This window comes from Trichosurus vulpecula, chromosome 8 (assembly GCF_011100635.1).
Source record: "Trichosurus vulpecula isolate mTriVul1 chromosome 8, mTriVul1.pri, whole genome shotgun sequence".
NCBI classification, from domain to species: domain Eukaryota; kingdom Metazoa; phylum Chordata; class Mammalia; order Diprotodontia; family Phalangeridae; genus Trichosurus; species Trichosurus vulpecula.
This window is the reverse complement of record NC_050580.1, coordinates 89,129,390-89,146,989: the sequence shown is the minus strand read 5'-3', so window position 1 is coordinate 89,146,989 and position 17,600 is coordinate 89,129,390.

The following is a 17,600-nucleotide window of genomic DNA, read 5'->3' as shown; positions in this document are numbered from 1 at the left end:
AGTGTACACTGAAACAGCAATATTGTAAAGATATTGTGAAAGACTTAGCTACACTAATCAATACAATGATCCAAGACAATTCCAAAGGACTCAGAATGAAAAACTGCTATCTACATCCAGAGAAAGAACTGGTGAACTGCGAGTGCAGATTGAAGCATAATTATTTTTTTCTTGCTTTTTTTGCAACATGACTACTATGGCAATATGTTTTGCATAATTTCATGTATATAATTAATATTAAATTGCTTGCCTGCTCAATGGGTGGGGAAGGGGATGGAGGAAGGGAAAGAATTTGGAACTCAAAATTTTTAGAAATGAATGTTAAAATAAAGTATTTATAGTTATTTAAATATTATATATGTATATAATTAGATTGTAATTCATTTTTTTAAAAGAAATTCACAAATCTGCTATTGGGGCATGGAAAGATTTCATCATTAATAGATTCAAGGCAAGGGCCCTTGAGAAAATGTTTCTATAGTACTCGAAGTAGTACTTTAGAGAGTTGCACTGTTCAAATATTGGTCTGTGGGAAAAATCCATGAATTGAGATTTTGGCTTTGTCAATTTTCAACATGCTTTATCACTAGTACTCATATTGTGTGTGTGTGTGTGTGTGTGTGTGTGTGTGTGTGTGCATTAATTAATTAATTAATTTATTGTGTAAAGTCATCTGCCATCTCTGTGTCTCAACTTTCCTCAACCACAGAATGAGGGCAAAGATGCCTACCTACCTTAGAGAAAATTGTGAAAATAAAAGGAAATAATGAATTTGAATATTCTTTGAAAGTAACGTTTTTATTAAGTGTAATGTGGGTTTTAGCAAGCATGCACAGATATTTCTCTGCTTGTTCAATCCCAATCCAATTGGCCAAGAGGGAATGTTAGGAGTTACCTTCTGGTTATGTATGACTCTTTGCTAAGAGTGTTCTCGTCACTGGCCTGGCCAGAAGAGCCGATAAGTCAGGAAACCTTTTATTTTCTCTTTTCTTTGTTTCTTCCTTAATAGTGTATTTTTTCTAATTACATGTAAAGAGATAGTTTTCTTTTTTTTTTACAGAAACATAATTTATTTGTATAAAATTAACAAAAACCAGCTGGGCTGCATATTACTTCTTTTCCTGAATGGACACCTGGGCAACAGTCTTCTGTGCTTCATTTGCAGCATCAGGGAAGGCCGGTGGATACCATCTGATGATACATTCAACCAGTTCTTTTGCTCTAATTCTATAGTGGTTACTTCTGAAAACCTGCACCTGTGCTTTTTCAGGCTTTTCACTGTTTTCCTCTTGATTGAATAGATCTATTTTAATCTGAGCTCCTGAAAGGCACTCCGTGGCTCGAATCTTTGATCCTTTCATCCCTATGAGGGCCCCCACGAGCCGAGCCTCGACCAGGAACCACAGAGGGCCTTTTTCTTGGGGCTTGGGTCTCAGTCTCCGAGGATGGGTCTGGTTATAGTCCTCTCGAACAAGCTGGTTACTCATGGTGTCCTTGGGACGCAGGTGAAGCAGGCCAAGAGCAGAGAAAAAAAGACTCAAGAGATAGTTTTCAATATTCATTTTTGTAGAGTTTTGAGTTCCAAATTTTTCTTCCTCTCTCCCTTCCCTTCTCCTTCTCCAAGATAGCAAGCAATCTGTTATAGATTATACATGTATAATCATGTAAAACATGTTTCTATAGTAGTCATGTTGTAAAAGAAGAATCAGAACAAAAGGGGGAAAACCACAAGAAAGAAAAAAAATACAAAAACATGAAAATAGTATCCTTCAATCTGCATTCATAATCCATAGTTCTTTGTCTGGATGTGGTTAGCATTTTACATTCTAGGCTTTTGGAATTGTCTTGGATCATTGTATTGCTGAGAAGAACTAAGTTTATCATAGTTAATCATTGAACAACTGAAATCATAACAGCTGTGTGGTAATGACCAAAAATTCTGCCAAAACATAGAACGGGCAGTGTCTTACACTTTACATTAAATCTTTTTTTTTTCTCAAGTAAAAGATGGCGAAGAAAAATCTAGGTCACAATTTATCTGAAAACAGTCTTAGAGTTTTGATGCATTACCATCTTCATACAAGTCAATAGTGTAATTCATCTAGTCCTAACTTCCCTCTTGATCTCCAGTTTTGCATTTCCAGTTGCCTGTGGGACTTCTAGAATTGGATCTCCCACAGACATCTCAAATTCAACATGTCAAACATGTTACCTTTCTCACCAAAGCCTCCCCACTTCTGAACCTTCATATTACTATCAAGGACACTCCCATTCTTCCACTTGCCCAGGTTTACAACCTCAGTGTCATCCCTGTGACTCCTTCTCCCTTGCTCACAGTATCCAGTCTGTTACCAAGGCTTGCCATTTATTTACACCTTTTCAAAGGATCTCTATTCACCTTTGTCTGCTCTGACACTGCTACCACTTTAGTGAAGGTCCTTGCGACCTCATGCCTGGATGATTGTGATAGCCTGTTGGTGGGTCTCCCTCCCTGGAGTCTCTTTTTACAAGCATTCAATAGATATTTCATTGAAAATAATTCAAGAGACAGGAGGAAGAAGTAGGGAAAGGAAAAAGGGAATGAGTGACAAAGATCTAAGCATTTTACTAATTATACTCTTGAAAAAACCTACAACCTCATTCAAATAGTGGTCAGCATTCTTGGAATTTGTTGGAATAAATGTTGGAAACATTGGAAAATCTGAAGATTCTTGGAACCCTATTTATTTCTTGTTATTTGAAGAGGTGTCAGAGGTTGAGTGAAGAGCCATATGATTGTTTTTGAATGTGGAGAGTGCCACAATTTTTATAATAGAAAAGTTCCATTTTGAGATGAAATTAAGATTTTTTGCTGCTAAAGCCATGTTGTGTTTTTACAACAGCATGTATAAATGGAAGCAGTCTTCTTTTGTAACTCGTCCCAGGACTTGCCAATGGACGTTTTGCAGAATTAATAATGGGGCAGACACCAGAGAAGAAAAGAAATATGAAGCTGTCAGTCATTCAGTCTCTCAAAAAAAATACACAATTTTCTATTATGGAAGAAATTCCAGTAATCTGTCTATCTGACTTCCTTCTCAGTGCCATTCATTTGCATGCTTTCTTTTCTAGGAGACATGATACCATAGTGAATGGTGAATTTACATTTGGAAGACCAAGATTCAAGTCACAAATCTGCTATTTACTGCCTATGTGACCTTAGACAAATCACCTAACTTCTCTGACCCTCAGTTTCATCTTCTTTAAAATGCGAAGTTGGGTTAGATCATAGTTCATAACCTCTGGTCTACAGACTCCCAAGGGATCAATGAGTAGTTTGGAGGTGGGGCAGGGCATGAAATTGCATAGGAAAAAAATATTTATTTTCACAAACCTCTCATTGAAATTTCCTTCAATTATTTAAAAGCCTGCTTCTAAGAAGACATCCCTAGGCTTGACCAGATTGTCAAAGGGATCCATAACACACCAAAATGTTTAAGAATACTTGGATTAGATGATTTCTATAATTTCTTCCAGGCCTGATAGTCAATGAATTTATGTCAGACCGTTAGAATCAAATGACCTGTTTTTCAGACTTCACACCAATACTTAGTAGCGATTTGTACAACTTTGTGAGATAACTTTCTCTGAGTCTCGCCTTCCTTATCTCTAAAGGCAACTGTACTTAATTCCTTCCCTGGAAGAGAAAACAAAGGAAAGTAATGGTTGTGAACGTTCTGAAATTTACAAAATGACTTCAATGATGTGGAGAAAAACAACATTGAAAGACTTCAAGACTCCAATTAATGTAGTGGTCAGTCATGACTGCAGAGAACACCTTCCTTTCAGCAGAGCAGTAAGTGGTAGACCACAGGTATGGAATGGGGTATATACATTGTCAAACTTAACCAGTGTAAGAAGGCTTTTATTGTGGTGTTGGGGGAAGGGTGAATTATGAAGTGATAAAAGAAAAGTTGATTTATAAAACATTTTTAAAAACTGAGTGTATAACTGCAATTAGAGATCCACAGTATCATTGTTGGATTCAATTTTTAAAACCTATCCGGAGATTCATGACAACAGGATAAAGCAGATTATAAAAGAGGAAAAGAATAAAATATCCAAACATTAAATGCAAACTCTGAAAATATATGAATCCATTCCAATGATGACCAGAAGAGGTTTCATTGCAATGGGGATGATGTTACAGTGTCTTTACTGTGACTTAGTCAAGTGGATCTGCTCCTTTTCATAGGCTTCCTGGTCAAGGCTGTATTTAACTAAAGCCGTTCACAATTAAAACAAGGGATGGCACCAGTTGGCCCTGTTCCAACCTCTACCTTCCCTCCTTCTTGGGAAGGTGTGCCATTCTGGGCCTGTGATTATTTTGTGGAGCAAAATAATGCATTTTTCTCATTTCCTCCTGCTCTTGCTTATTGGCATAAATAACTGTTTTGCATTATTTTCCAAAGGTAAGCATTCATCAGCAAGATGTTTAATTGAGATTCAAGGTCTTTTTTTTCTCTCCTGTCATCATTTCCAAGCATTTGAATGGAAGGCAAAATACAAGTGATTTTCAATCAAATGGCTTGTTTTGGAGAGATCTAGTCAGTAGAAGATTAAGTTGAGCTAGAGTCATGGGAGATGGGAATAAAAGAAGGAAACACGTTTCCATTTATAAAACTGATATTCTCTCCTGAAAACATTAGGATTTTTTTAACCAAACTTATGATTTCATAGATGTGACCAGCGGCATCTATCTAGCAATTTGAATTCTTAGGGAGCCCAAGGCATTGAAAGGTTAAATGACTTTCCCAGGGCCAGTGTCAGATGCTGTGTTCGATGCTGTGAACCCAGGCTTTCTTGACTCTTGAGGCCAGCTCACCATCTACTACGAAGCAGCTGCCTTTCAACACTTAAAATATTTTTCAAAAATGCCTTTTATTTGGTCTCTTACTAATAGGTTGTCATTTTTTAAGCAAAAATTGGAGTGCATTCTATGAAAAAGTTAGAGTAATTCTGTGTCTGACAATGAATGTAAAAGTAACATTTACCCCAAGGCATATATGCTCTGAGTAATTCAGCATATCCTTCCAATAGCTTTTCTCCCCCTCACTTCCTGTTCCCTTTCTCATTTCTAGCCTGTCTAGACTTTAAGTTAGCAGTCTTCTCCAAGTTCAGGTGAGCCTTTCTTTGTCTTTGGCCATGAATTTAACATTTACTGGTTGAGTTTTCATTACCTTAAGACCATACAATACAATGGAATGTAATATAATAGAGGGACAGAAGAATTGTCTAAGTTCAAGGTTAGACTTGGGGGTGAAGTTCTGATTTTGAGTCCCTACACAAGCTATCTTGTTGTTCAATCCTTTCAGTCAGGGCTGGGACAAATCAATTAACCTCTTTACTACTCAGTTACCTTATCTATAAAATGGTCACTCTAACACTTCCTTATCTACATTATAAGGTTTACTTATAAGAATCAAAAGAGATAATGGTTATGAATGTACATTGTGACTACAAAGCACTTTGTGTCTAATGGTAGCCATCTAGGGATGAAGGAAGAAGGGGGAAATTTATATGATAACTTTATTATATATTTAAAAGGAAGGGCAAGTTGTACATAATAGATTTGCAGTTTCATGTGCAATCTTTTTTTATACTATGTTATGGAAATGTTTGTTTTATTCCATAAATTAAAAATAAATAAAACTTTTAAAAAATAAATTCAATTCTGAAAAAGCACCATATGAACATGAATTAACATCTTTTTGTTAAATGTGGATTTTATTTTGGTGAGTAATTATCCCTTTTGTAAAAAAAGTTTGTTTTGCTAAACTGACCTGCTCTTAAAATAGGTATTAACTGTTTTCCTAATTTTGTTTTCTATCCAAAGAAGAGGAAAATGAGAAACTAAAGCTTCAACTCATCACTGTCATTAGCACCTTTTGTTTGATCCTTCTCCTCCTCCTTTTTCTGGTCACTTTCCTTTTTTGCAAACTTAGCACTTTTGAAAGGTAAGACACTGACTGTAGTTAACAAAGTTGAGATGTGATTCTTATATTCCCTCCATATTCTCAGAGAGGCTGAGTGGTGAAGCAGACAGAAATCTGGCCTTAAGCCAGGAAGTCCTGAAATTAATTTTTGTCTTCCCACCATATGGGCTATATGACCCCTGGGCAAGTTACTTAACCTCTCAAGTGCTTAGCTGCAACTTGTAAGTTGCAGAGAAGGTACTAACCTGTGTTGGTGGAAGGGTCTTCCTTATATGGGAGTTCCTTTCAGCAATGGATTCACCTATCCTGCCCCTATGATTCTCTCAGAATTTTTTCAGAGCAGGAAAGCACTTGAGAGGCCATCTAATCCCACCTAAACCTGAAAAGGAACTTCTTCTCTAACATCTCCAGATGGCTCCGGAGGAGACAGTGGTGAGGCTGGTGACCTTGCACAGCCCCACCTCACTCAAGTCAAAGTCAACTGCAAGTCATGTCATCATTTCCCTGATGCCATGGTCCTCTTCGAGAATGAAGGACAAACACAACAACAATCTGACAAGTGATTATCAGGCCTTTGCTCTAAGATTTCCACTGAGGTGAAGCCCACTGCCTCCTGAGGAGGGTGCCCATTCGACTTTTTTTAATGCTGAATGTTAGGTATTTTCCCCTTAAATCAAGCCTAAATTTGTCTTTTGAGAACTTCCTCCATTGCTCTCTGGGGCCCAGCAGAATGAATAAACTCCCTCTTCCACAGGAGAACCCTTCAGATCTTTGAACATGGCTATTACAACCTTGCCTGAGTCTTCTCTCCAGTCTAAACCTCCCCAGATCCCTCATTGAATCCTATTAGGACACCTGAAGTCCTTCACCATCCTGATCAATCTCCTCTGTATGCTCATCAGCTTATTAATGTGCTTCCTAAAATATGATTCTTCAAAGAAAACACAGTTATCCAGATGAGAGTACAATGAGACTAACAGTCTCCTTGCTTTGGATGCTAACTCTTTCTTTATGAGGCCCAAGGACAAGTTAATTTTTTTTAATTTAAATTTTTTTGGCTACCATTACAAATTATTTGATTTTCCACTTTTTCTCAATGACAATAATCTGATAGCATTTTTGTGGGGGGAGGGGACAATGCACAAATGTACTTTTTAAAAAAAAATCAATTTATTTTCAGTTCTCAAATTTCTTCTTCCCTCTATCCACTCCTTCATCCATTGAGAAGGCAAGAAATGCAGAGCCCATGAAAAATATGATATCATGCAAAACAAATTTCCACCTTCGCCATGTTCCCCCAAAAAAGGAAGAAAAAGAAAGGGGAAAAATATGTTTCAATCTGCACTATGAGTCCATCAGTTCTCTGTCTGGAAGTAGATAGCATCAAATGCACTTATTTTTTTAATATTAAGTACTACAGCAATCTACATTGCTGTTTAATCCATTAAACATTTATTAAATGTCTAACATAAGGAAAGCACCATTCTAGGCAGATAAAAAGATAAAAGGACAACGGACCCTGGTATTCTTCTACATGACAAGGCTCGTGTCTTATCTAAATTCTGCTTCTTCTCTCAGTATCCAGTAGACTTATTATATCATGTTATAAAGGGACATCCTTAGTTTATTGGCTCAAGGATATAAGACTTTCTGTCAATTTAGCTAATTTGGTAATATCAAATAAACACCCACATAATTGACAGAATTATTTGCTAAAGTGACTTTTCAACTAGCTTTCCAATCTTAAGTTATACAGTTTTCTTTTGTCCATTTCCTTCCTTGATTCCAAATCAATTTGGGGTAGCAAGGAAATCATGGATAGATATGTGAGAAGCAACTGTTTGGAGACCTTGGGGGATAATGGTATGAGGTAGAGACAACTCCAGTAATGAAAGACTCCAGTGGAGCTGTATTTTCATCCATGTGGGTATTTCCTCTAACGACAAAGATATCATTAATTCATACCCATCCAGAACAACTTTATTTCCTCCCATGATTTTACCACAAATCAAATATGTTAGGGGCCTTACTTAAATTCTCTAGATATTGTAGGGATGGATCATGAGGGCCATCTAACAGGAAGGGTATCCAGCATATAAGTAATCCGCTGAGATAGCATTAAACAGAAAATTAGCTCTTAAAAAATTCTTTCATTCTTTTCCCATCCAGGAAAGTGATTTGCAGTTTATGTAACATAAGGTACAGGCCCAGTAAATGTTTCCATTGAATCATGGAATGTCATGGGGAAGAAAAGTCTTAAAGTTATTAATCATTATGTCCCATAAAAATGTAAGCTGGGAGTTTTCTTTAAAGTCAAAATGAAGATATTAAATATATATCAAGTCATCTCAAATCTAACGTGAATGTCTTTTTGTAGAGAGCATAAGATGGTCCTCTTCACTCCCATCAAGAGCAAGAAGTCCTACTCAAACCATTTTGGGAAATTTCCTGTGGAACGTAAAAGGGTAGGCACAAGACTTAACACCAGCTCTTGCCATTGTGTAAAAACTATCTCAGTGAAAAAAAATTTCATCAGACTGTATCTTAAACCAAGAACACCAAGAATGCCATGAATACTAAAGTTGTGATTGTTGTCAATCTTCTTGTATCAGAAAAAAATAAATCCCAATAATTCATCATCTTTACACACATTTGTGAAGAGAGAGGCCCTCTTAAATGGAAGACATCTTGGCACAGATCTCAATGATGGTACATGACTTCTTTCTTTTCTGATACACTTATATCTAGCCTCATATTATAGCATGTTCTTTATTAGCTATATGTGACAATACAATCTCACTTCTTTAAGAGGTATATGATAATAAAGTTTTATTTAACCTACACATTTCTTGATACCAGATAATAAAGATCACTCTCATTAATGACTCATTTCTATCCCACTTTGTTCAAGTAGTTGCAGATATTCTCAGTTACTTGAGAGTTTAAAATCCTACACTGCCAACATTTTCTTATCTTCATAGTGGTGGTTTTTTGACGGTGATGTTTATAGATGTGGATATAAGGGGTTAGCTATGGAGATTAGAGGGCAGAATGGATTGCCCCACTCTAAATCAAAGGAAAGGATATGATCCAAGGAATTTAGTCTGATCTTAAATGAACTTATTAGCATAGGTGTGCCACAACCCAGCTGAGTGCTGCATAGAATCCAGTCACCTAGTTTGATTGCTAGGGTAGATGTCTGTGGTCAGAAGAGGTGAAAGGAATCAGATTGTGCGACAAGAGGAGAAAAGCCTGACCCAAGATATAGCCAGTGTATCCACATAGCAAAGTTGGAAACTGAGGCAGTAAGGATTCCTGATCAGCCTTGGCAGACAGAAGATATATTTGAGTGTTTCTGCTGCCTTTCAGGTTGAGGCAATCCAGGATCATCTAATTAGCTCCACCATAACTAGGCAGATACTCCTTGTCTCTGATCAGGAACTTGTACTGTGTTCCTAAACTCTAAGGTCCAACCATGTTGCTTATCATTTCTAACATCTTCAGTGGCTCCTCATTGCATGAAATTTCTGTGGCTCAAAAGATGGACTAGCGACACAGAAAAGCATTCTAAACTATTTCAAAACTTGTCTGTATTATCTCCCTTCAAGGGCTGAGACAGGTCCAAGGCTACAGGGTCTGTGTCATCTTATGCCACCACAGAAGATGTCAGGCATGTTTTATAAAATAATAACACTGCCACTTTCCCTTTGTATACCACTGTATAACTATTTAGTCAATAACATTAATTAAGCACCTACTATGTGCCAATGGAAAAAAATGTATCTAAAGTATCTGATAAGCGTGATTTCCAAGACATCTAAGGAATTGACACAAATAAATTAGACTGAGAGCAAGCTTCCAATAGAAAAAAGGAAGCACAGGTACGAATAGACAGTTCATTTCAAATAAATGTCACCTATCACTAATTCAAATTTCAAATCATTAATAGAGAAATAGAAATTAGGGCAGCGCTGAGGTTTTACCACATCCATATCATATTGGCCAATATTAAAAAATATGGAAACAGTGTTGAAGGGGATTGTGGGAAGTCAAGCAGATCAATGCACTGCTGTTGGAGTAACAAATTGATCCAATTTTTCTGGAAAGAACGTTGCATTTGCAAGCAAAGTTGGAGCTTTTGAATCAAAGTTCTGACCATTGGCAACTGTGTGATCTTGGGCAAGTCATTTTGCCTCTAGGTCTCAGTTCTTCATTTGTAAAATGAGAAGATGGGATTTGATGTCCTATAAGGTTTTTTCTAGCACTAAATCCATAAATCTATGAAAACAATATGGAAGTATACAAGAAAAGTAACTAAACTATATTCTTTTGCCCAGTAGTCCCACTATGGGATTAAACATATCCTAACGAAGAGGAGGATCTCCAGGTAGTGCTTAAAGCTACCTAGAGGAGGAGCAAGTCAGTCTGAGCAGGATGACAGGTGGTAGTGATAGGGTTGGCTCCTGTGTCTCAGGTCTACCTCTCCAGGTGGATTGGACTTTCATCTGCTGCATCTCCATTGCGTTGTGTGTTTCAGCAGTGGGGTAGAATTCCAAAGCTCTGGGATTCTGGGGAGGGTTAGCATCCTGGAGGTGCTCCCTGCTTGATGTGCTCTCTGAGGCCATGTAAGAATCACAGAAGTGATCCATAAGTACTAGGTCCTGGTCTTTTTAAGTGGCAGTTGAGAAGCTTTGAGCAGTGATGATGAGATCCAGGATTGCTGTCATCAGGCTGCAGGGGTTGGAGTTGCTGCTGGGATCTGTCTTAGCAAGTGTGGAGGGGGCAGGTACCGCTCAGAGCTCTATGAACCTTGGCTGCGTATGAGGGATGGAAGGACCAGTATGAGGTCAAGTGTCCCAGAGTCCTTGAAAGTGCTGAGTCAGGGCTTCAAGGTACTCTATTGAGACCCCAGAACTGTCTTTGATCTTTCTTTGTGTCCTCAGCTGCTTAGCACAGTACCAGCCCCATAGAAAGCACTTAATAAATGTTTATTAACTAACTTACTGTAAGCAAAGAGTGGACAGGGATCCAAGCTGGTGAAGAGGATGTTGAGATTCAGGTCAACAGTTGTGGGGGGAGAGGGCAGGATGGTTCAGAGCCACTGCTGAAAGGTACCTTATCCATCTTAATCAAGTGGGCTTGGCTCTAAATAATTAAGGAGGGATCCCAGGGTAACAAAGGTTACATGGTTAGGTGCTGTAGCTGATAGGTCAAGCAAGTGATATGCTTCCAATATACATGTGATTGGCCAGAGGTGAATACAGTTTGCATGCTTAAATGTTCATTGGTATGCAGGGGATCAGCAGGTGAATTGCATATGATGTACATGTGATTCAAATGTTACATGGAAGTGAACATATGTGTTGTATAAATGATAATCACTCTTCAGTACTTGAATTGCTCATGATGTAGGAATCATTAAACAAGTTGACAGATTTCTAAACCCAAACCTACCCTTCTCTGGAAAGGAATTCTTTCCCACCTTTAGCCATAACTGGAAGGCAGAAAGGTCAGGCTAGCTAGAAAGCCACTCTTCCACCACTCCAGGCTGGAGCTTCCCTAGGGTCCCTGCCAGGCTAAGGTCAAGAGCACAATCAATTCTAAAAACCTGAGTTGGGGTGAGATCTGTGGATTGGCATGTCTCTGAACAACTGTAGGGGACTAGAATTTCAGAAAGTGACAAGGAAAGTTTAAAGAAGTTTTAGACATCATAGGAGATGAACAAGGCAATCATCTCTGATCATCACAAAAACCAACCAACATTCCAGAAGAGTCAGGATGAAATAGGTGGTTACCTATTTCCTGAAAGAGCTATGATGGACTAAGAATACAATGAATGTAATTATTTTGGACTTGGACAACTTGGGAATTTGTTTTTTCACTTGACCATGCATGTTTATAAAAATGGTTTTCTTTTTCTTGCTTTTTCAACCGGGGACTGGGAAAGGTGGAAGGGAGAGAAGGTAGATCTTTTTTGTTTTGTTTTTTAAAGATAATATAATTTTTAAAAGAAAAAAATCACCTTAGTTGCAAAAACAAACCTTCTAGATAATGAAGATCTCTTATACTACCCAACAAAAACTGAGAAGAAATAAAATTAAGTCAGTTAGAGTCAGCATTGCAATGATCAGCAAGATTGTCCACCTTGTCAATCTGTGAATTTCCTCTTGAAGAAATGCTTGTTTACTCCTCAGGGATTTAAAGTTAGTTTTTCTAACAACTTCCAAACTTAATTTAACAGATTCTGGTATTGTTGTGGGTGTGGAAAAGTAGCTGAAATCATGTGGTAAACTTTAAAAATGCAATAGCTTAGAATTTAGTTTTATATTGGGTTTGGTAAATTAGCTGAAGCCAATTATTTATTATTCACTGTATTGTTGATCTGTGCTCTGACAGTAACTGCCGGTGCTACACCTCTGACCCTGTGAGAACAAAAAGGCAGCTACTCCATACTGGTTTCTGAATGCAAATGGTTTAGAATGTAAAACTTGATATGCAATGCAATGCTGTTTCCATGTAGAGAATTAGGAGCTACATTCAATGGGATGAATGTTATTGGACCGGTAATAAGTTTTGTTTTGATATTTTTAAGTCTATGATATTATTTAATTTTAGTACTAAGTTTATAGTTTCTTACATTGTGATTTTGGAAATTATTGTGTAGAAACACATTTGTTTTGGTGTGATATTTAGTATGATTAATTCATATTAGGAACTTAGACTCTTCTTGATCTGAATGCTGTGATTTTCTAATTATAAGGTATAGCCTATTAGAGACTTTTGTTTGTAAAGACTGAGGTTTCCTTCTGGTTAATAACTATCTTAAATATTCAAATATGCATACTCTAGTTTGTGAAAGAGTCAATTTGCATTTGGTAAACAGTACACCTCAGATTTTAGAATGTTGGAAATGCTTGTCAATCTGTTGTAAATAAGCTTGAATAAGACCCTAAGTTGTTTCCCTGGTGTGAGACAATATTCTTATATTGGAAGTACTGAGAAGGCCCCTCCTTAAGCAAAGTTTAACTCATTCTACACACACACACACACACACACACACACACACATACACACACACATACAGACACACAGAAAGAGAGAGAGCGAGAGAGAGAGAGAGAGAGAGAGAGAGAGAGAGCGAGAGAGAGAAATTAAATGGACAATCCAATTCAGGTCATGAACAAACATTGGCATCTTTGTTTTATAGGTTACATGAAGGCTATACAGAAGAATTTTTCAGAAGTCCAATTTAAGGTCATTCTGGGAAAGGACAGGCAATACAGAAAAAGGAGAAATCCATAGCTTTTTTTTGCACCCCTCAGGTAGAACAATTATGACTTAATTTTATTTCTTCTCAGTTTCTATTAAGCAGTCTAGAATATCTTGATCTTCTGAAAGCTTATTTTTGCAACTAAGGTTTTTTTCTCTTTGAAATTATATTATCTTGCTTTCTTTCTTATCTCTCCCAGTTCGCATTTAAAAAGCAAGAAAAGTAGATGGCTGCTGGAAAGCAGGGGCTACTGTGAGCTCCCCACCGAGTCCCTCCAAAAGCCTATAAAAATGGCTCTGAACCAATTCTAGAACTGCAGAACCCACAAAATAGCAGAGGGAAGCATGGTTCCAGCCCAGGACAGCCTGGATGGTCTCTGGGTGAGGTCTGTCCTGCATGGAGCTGGGAGCAGAGTGGAGTGGAGCAGAGCCCAGGCAGAGCGTGCCCTAGAGCCCCGAATCAGTGAGCTGCAGCAGTTACCAGACTTCTCAACCCACAAACACCAAAGACAACAGAGAAGGTTAATGGGAAAAGCTGTGGAAGTGGAAGGAGTTCACGGTTCGGGGGCAGCGGAGGTGGGGCAGCTACAGAACTATAGCTGCAGTTGCTTCTGGCCCCAGGCCCACCTGGTGGAGGAATTAAGTGGCAGATCAGAGCAGGAGTGAAGAGCCTACTGAAGATCTAAGTCCAGTCCGGGTTGGGGGTTCTTGAGGAAGGAGGAATGCTGGTGTGGCAGAGCTGACACATCCCCCCAAGCTTGGAACATAGTTCTCTTAGCTCTACAAGCAGTCATAACCCGCTGAAAAACTCAAGGGTCAAGTTAGTTGCCTGGGAACATGGCCAGGCAGTGAAAACGCACCCAGATTCAGTCTCAGACTTTGGAATCTTTCTTTGGTGACAAAGAAGACCAAAACATACAGCCAGAAGAAGACAACAAAGTCAAAGAGCCTACAACAAAAGCCTCCAAGAAAAACATGAACTGGTCTCAGGCCATGGAAGAGCTCAAAAAGGATTTGGAAAAGCAAGTTAGAGAAGTAGAGGAAAAATTGGGAAGAGAAATGAGAAGGATGCAAGAAAACCATGAAAAACAAGTCAATGACTTGCTAAAGGAGACCCAAAAAATGCTGAAAAATATACTGAAGAAAACAACACCTAAAAAATAGACTAACTCAAATGGCAAAAGAGCTCCAAAAAGCCAATGAGGAGAAGAATGCTTTGAAAGGCAGAATTAGCCAAATGGAAAAGGAGGTCCAAAAGACCACTGAAGAAAATACTACTTTAAAAATTAGATTGGAGCAAGTGGAAGCTAGTGACCTTATGAGAAATCAAGATATTATAAAACAGAACCAGAGGAATGAAAAAATGGAAGACAATGTGAAATATCTCATTGGAAAAACCACTGCCCTGGAAAATAGATCCAGGAGAGATAATTTAAAAATTATTGGACTACCTGAAAGCCATGATCAAAAAAAGAGCCTAGATATCATCTTTCAAGAAATTATCAAGGAGAGCTGCCCTGACATTCTAGAGCCACAGGGCAAAATAGAAATTGAAAGAATCCACAGATCACCTCCTCAAATAGATCCCAAAAAGAAATCTCGTAGGAATATTGTTGCCAAATTCCAGAGCTCCCAGATCAAGGAGAAAATATTGCAAGCAGCCAGAAAGAAACAATTTGAATATTGCGGAAACACAATCAGAATAACCCAAGATCTAGCAGCTTCTACATTAAGGGATCAAAGGGCTTGGAATATGATATTCTGGAGGTCAAAGGAGCTAGAATTAAAACCAAGAATCACCTACCCAGCAAAACTGAGTATCATGCTCCAAGGCAAAATATGGATTTTCAATAAAATAGAGGACTTTCAAGCTTTCTCAGTGAAAAGACCAGAACTGAATAGAAAATTTGACTTTCAAACACAAGAATCAAGAGAAGCATGAAAAGATAATCAAGAAAAAGAATAAGAAAAAGAAATTGCAAGGGACTTACTAAAGTTGAACTCTTTTGTTTACATTCCTACATGGAAAGATGATGTGAATGATTCATGAGACCTCAATATTAGGGTAGCTGAAGGGAATATGCATATATATACATATATATATATACATATATATGTTTATATATATGTATATATATACATATATATGTTTGTATGTGTGTATATGTGAGTGTGTATGTATGTATATATGTATGTGTATATATATAGTGAGAGAGAGAGAGCAGGCACAGGGTAAGTTGAAGATGAAGGGAAGATACCTAAAAGAAATAAAATTAAGGAATGAGAGAGGAATATATTGAGAGAAGGAGATAGGGAGAGATAGAATGGGGTAAATTATCTCGCATAAAAGTCGCAAGAAAAAGCAGTTCTGTAGGAAGAGAAGAGAAGTCAGGTGAGGGGGAATGAGAGAATCTTGTTCTCATCAGATTTGACCTGAGGAGGGAATACCATACATACTCAATTGGGTATCTTACCCCACAGGAAAAAAAGGAGGAAGAAGATAAAAAAGGGGGGGGGTGATAGAAGGGAGGGCAGATGGGGGTGGAGGTAATCAAAAACAAACACTTTCAAAAGGGGACAGGGTCAAGGGAGAAAATTCAATAAAGGGGGATAGGTTAGGAAGGACCAAAATATAGTGAGTCTTTCAAAACATGAGTGTTGTGGAAGGGTTATACATAATGATACGCATGTGGCCTATGTTGAATTGCTTGACTTCTTAGGGAGGGTGGGTAGGAAGGGAAGAGGAGAGAGAATTTGGAACTCAAAGTTTTAAAAACACATGTTCAAAACCAAAAAAAAAGGTTTTGCATGCAACTAGAAAATAAGATACACAGTCAATGGGGCGTAGAAATTTATCTTGCCCTACGAGAAAGGAAGGGAAAAGGAGATGAGAGGGGAGTGGGGTGACAGAAGGGAGGGCTGACTGGGAAACAGGGCAACCAGAATACACGCCATCTTGGAGTGGGGGGGGAGGGTAGAAATGGGGAGAAAATGTGTAATTCAAACTCTTGTGAAAATCAATGCTGAAAACTAAATATATTAAATAAAAAAGAAATAAAAAGCAAGAAAAGCAAAACCCTTGTTACAAACATGTATGGTCAAGCTAAACAAATTTTGAAATTGGCTAAGTCCAAAAAATTATGTTCAATATGTACCCTGCTCTCTACCGAGAAGTAGGCAACCACCTATTTCATCATGAATCCTCTGGAATGTTGGTTAGTCATTGTGGTGATAAGATTCTTAGTCTTTCAAAGTTGTTTGTCCTTAACAAAATTGTTGTTATTAATATAGATTTATTTTCCTGGTTCTGCTCACCTCACTCTCATCAGGTCATACAAGTCTTCCCATGTTTCTCTGAAACCGTCTATTTCATCATTTTCTGTCACTTTCATATTACCATAATTGTCAGTTATTTCCCAACTCATGGGTGCCCCCTCAGTTTCCTATTTTTTACCACCACTAAAAGAGCTGATATTAACATTTTTACAAGAGTAGTCTTTTTATCATTCTCTAGTCTCTTTTGGGTATAAGCCTAGTAGTGGTATAATTGGGTCAAAGCATATGCACAGTTTAATAGCTTTTGGGGACATAGTTCCAAATTGATTTTTGGAATGGCTGGACCAGTTCGCAGTTCCATTAACAGTACATTAATGGACCTATTTTCCCACATCCCCTCCAGCAATTTTCATTTTCCTTTTTTGTTAGCTTTGTCAATCTGATGGGTGTGAGGTAGAACCTCAGAGCTGTTCAATTTGCATTTCTCTATCTATTATTGACTGTAACTCCAGCTCTCTTTCCACAGCTCAATGTAATTCTCCCCCCAGGAACATTTTTACTTAAATTGGATCTTTCTTGGATGCAGAACAGAGAAAGAGAAGCCAAAGGGGTCACACTACCGGTGAGAATTTCAGGCACTGTCAATGTCTATTGGAGGAGAGGATTAAGGAGACTCGGAGGCACCCCTGAAATCATAACATGAAGGTCACTTCCTAGTTCACTTATACATGTGGCACTGCCCATCAACAGTGTGACAAATGAATGGTCTAAGAAATGTAACTTCTTGGTAATTAATAATCAATTTATTAATTATGGCTAGCAAATAATTAATAAAATGAGGTCAGTAGCCCTCTCAGAAGCCAGAGATAAAGCTTGGGAACCACTGAAAAATGTTTAAATATCATTGGAAGAGTGGGTGTTCCTGACAGGTGGAAATCAACTCTGATTATTTAACACTTAATGAGAGAACAAATATTATAATGAAAGGTGAGCCTATTCTAATGAGGGACTAGGTACATAACTCTGATAATGTCACAACCAGGGCCAAAAGGAAGGCATTCTTTTTTTTTTTTTTAGCGA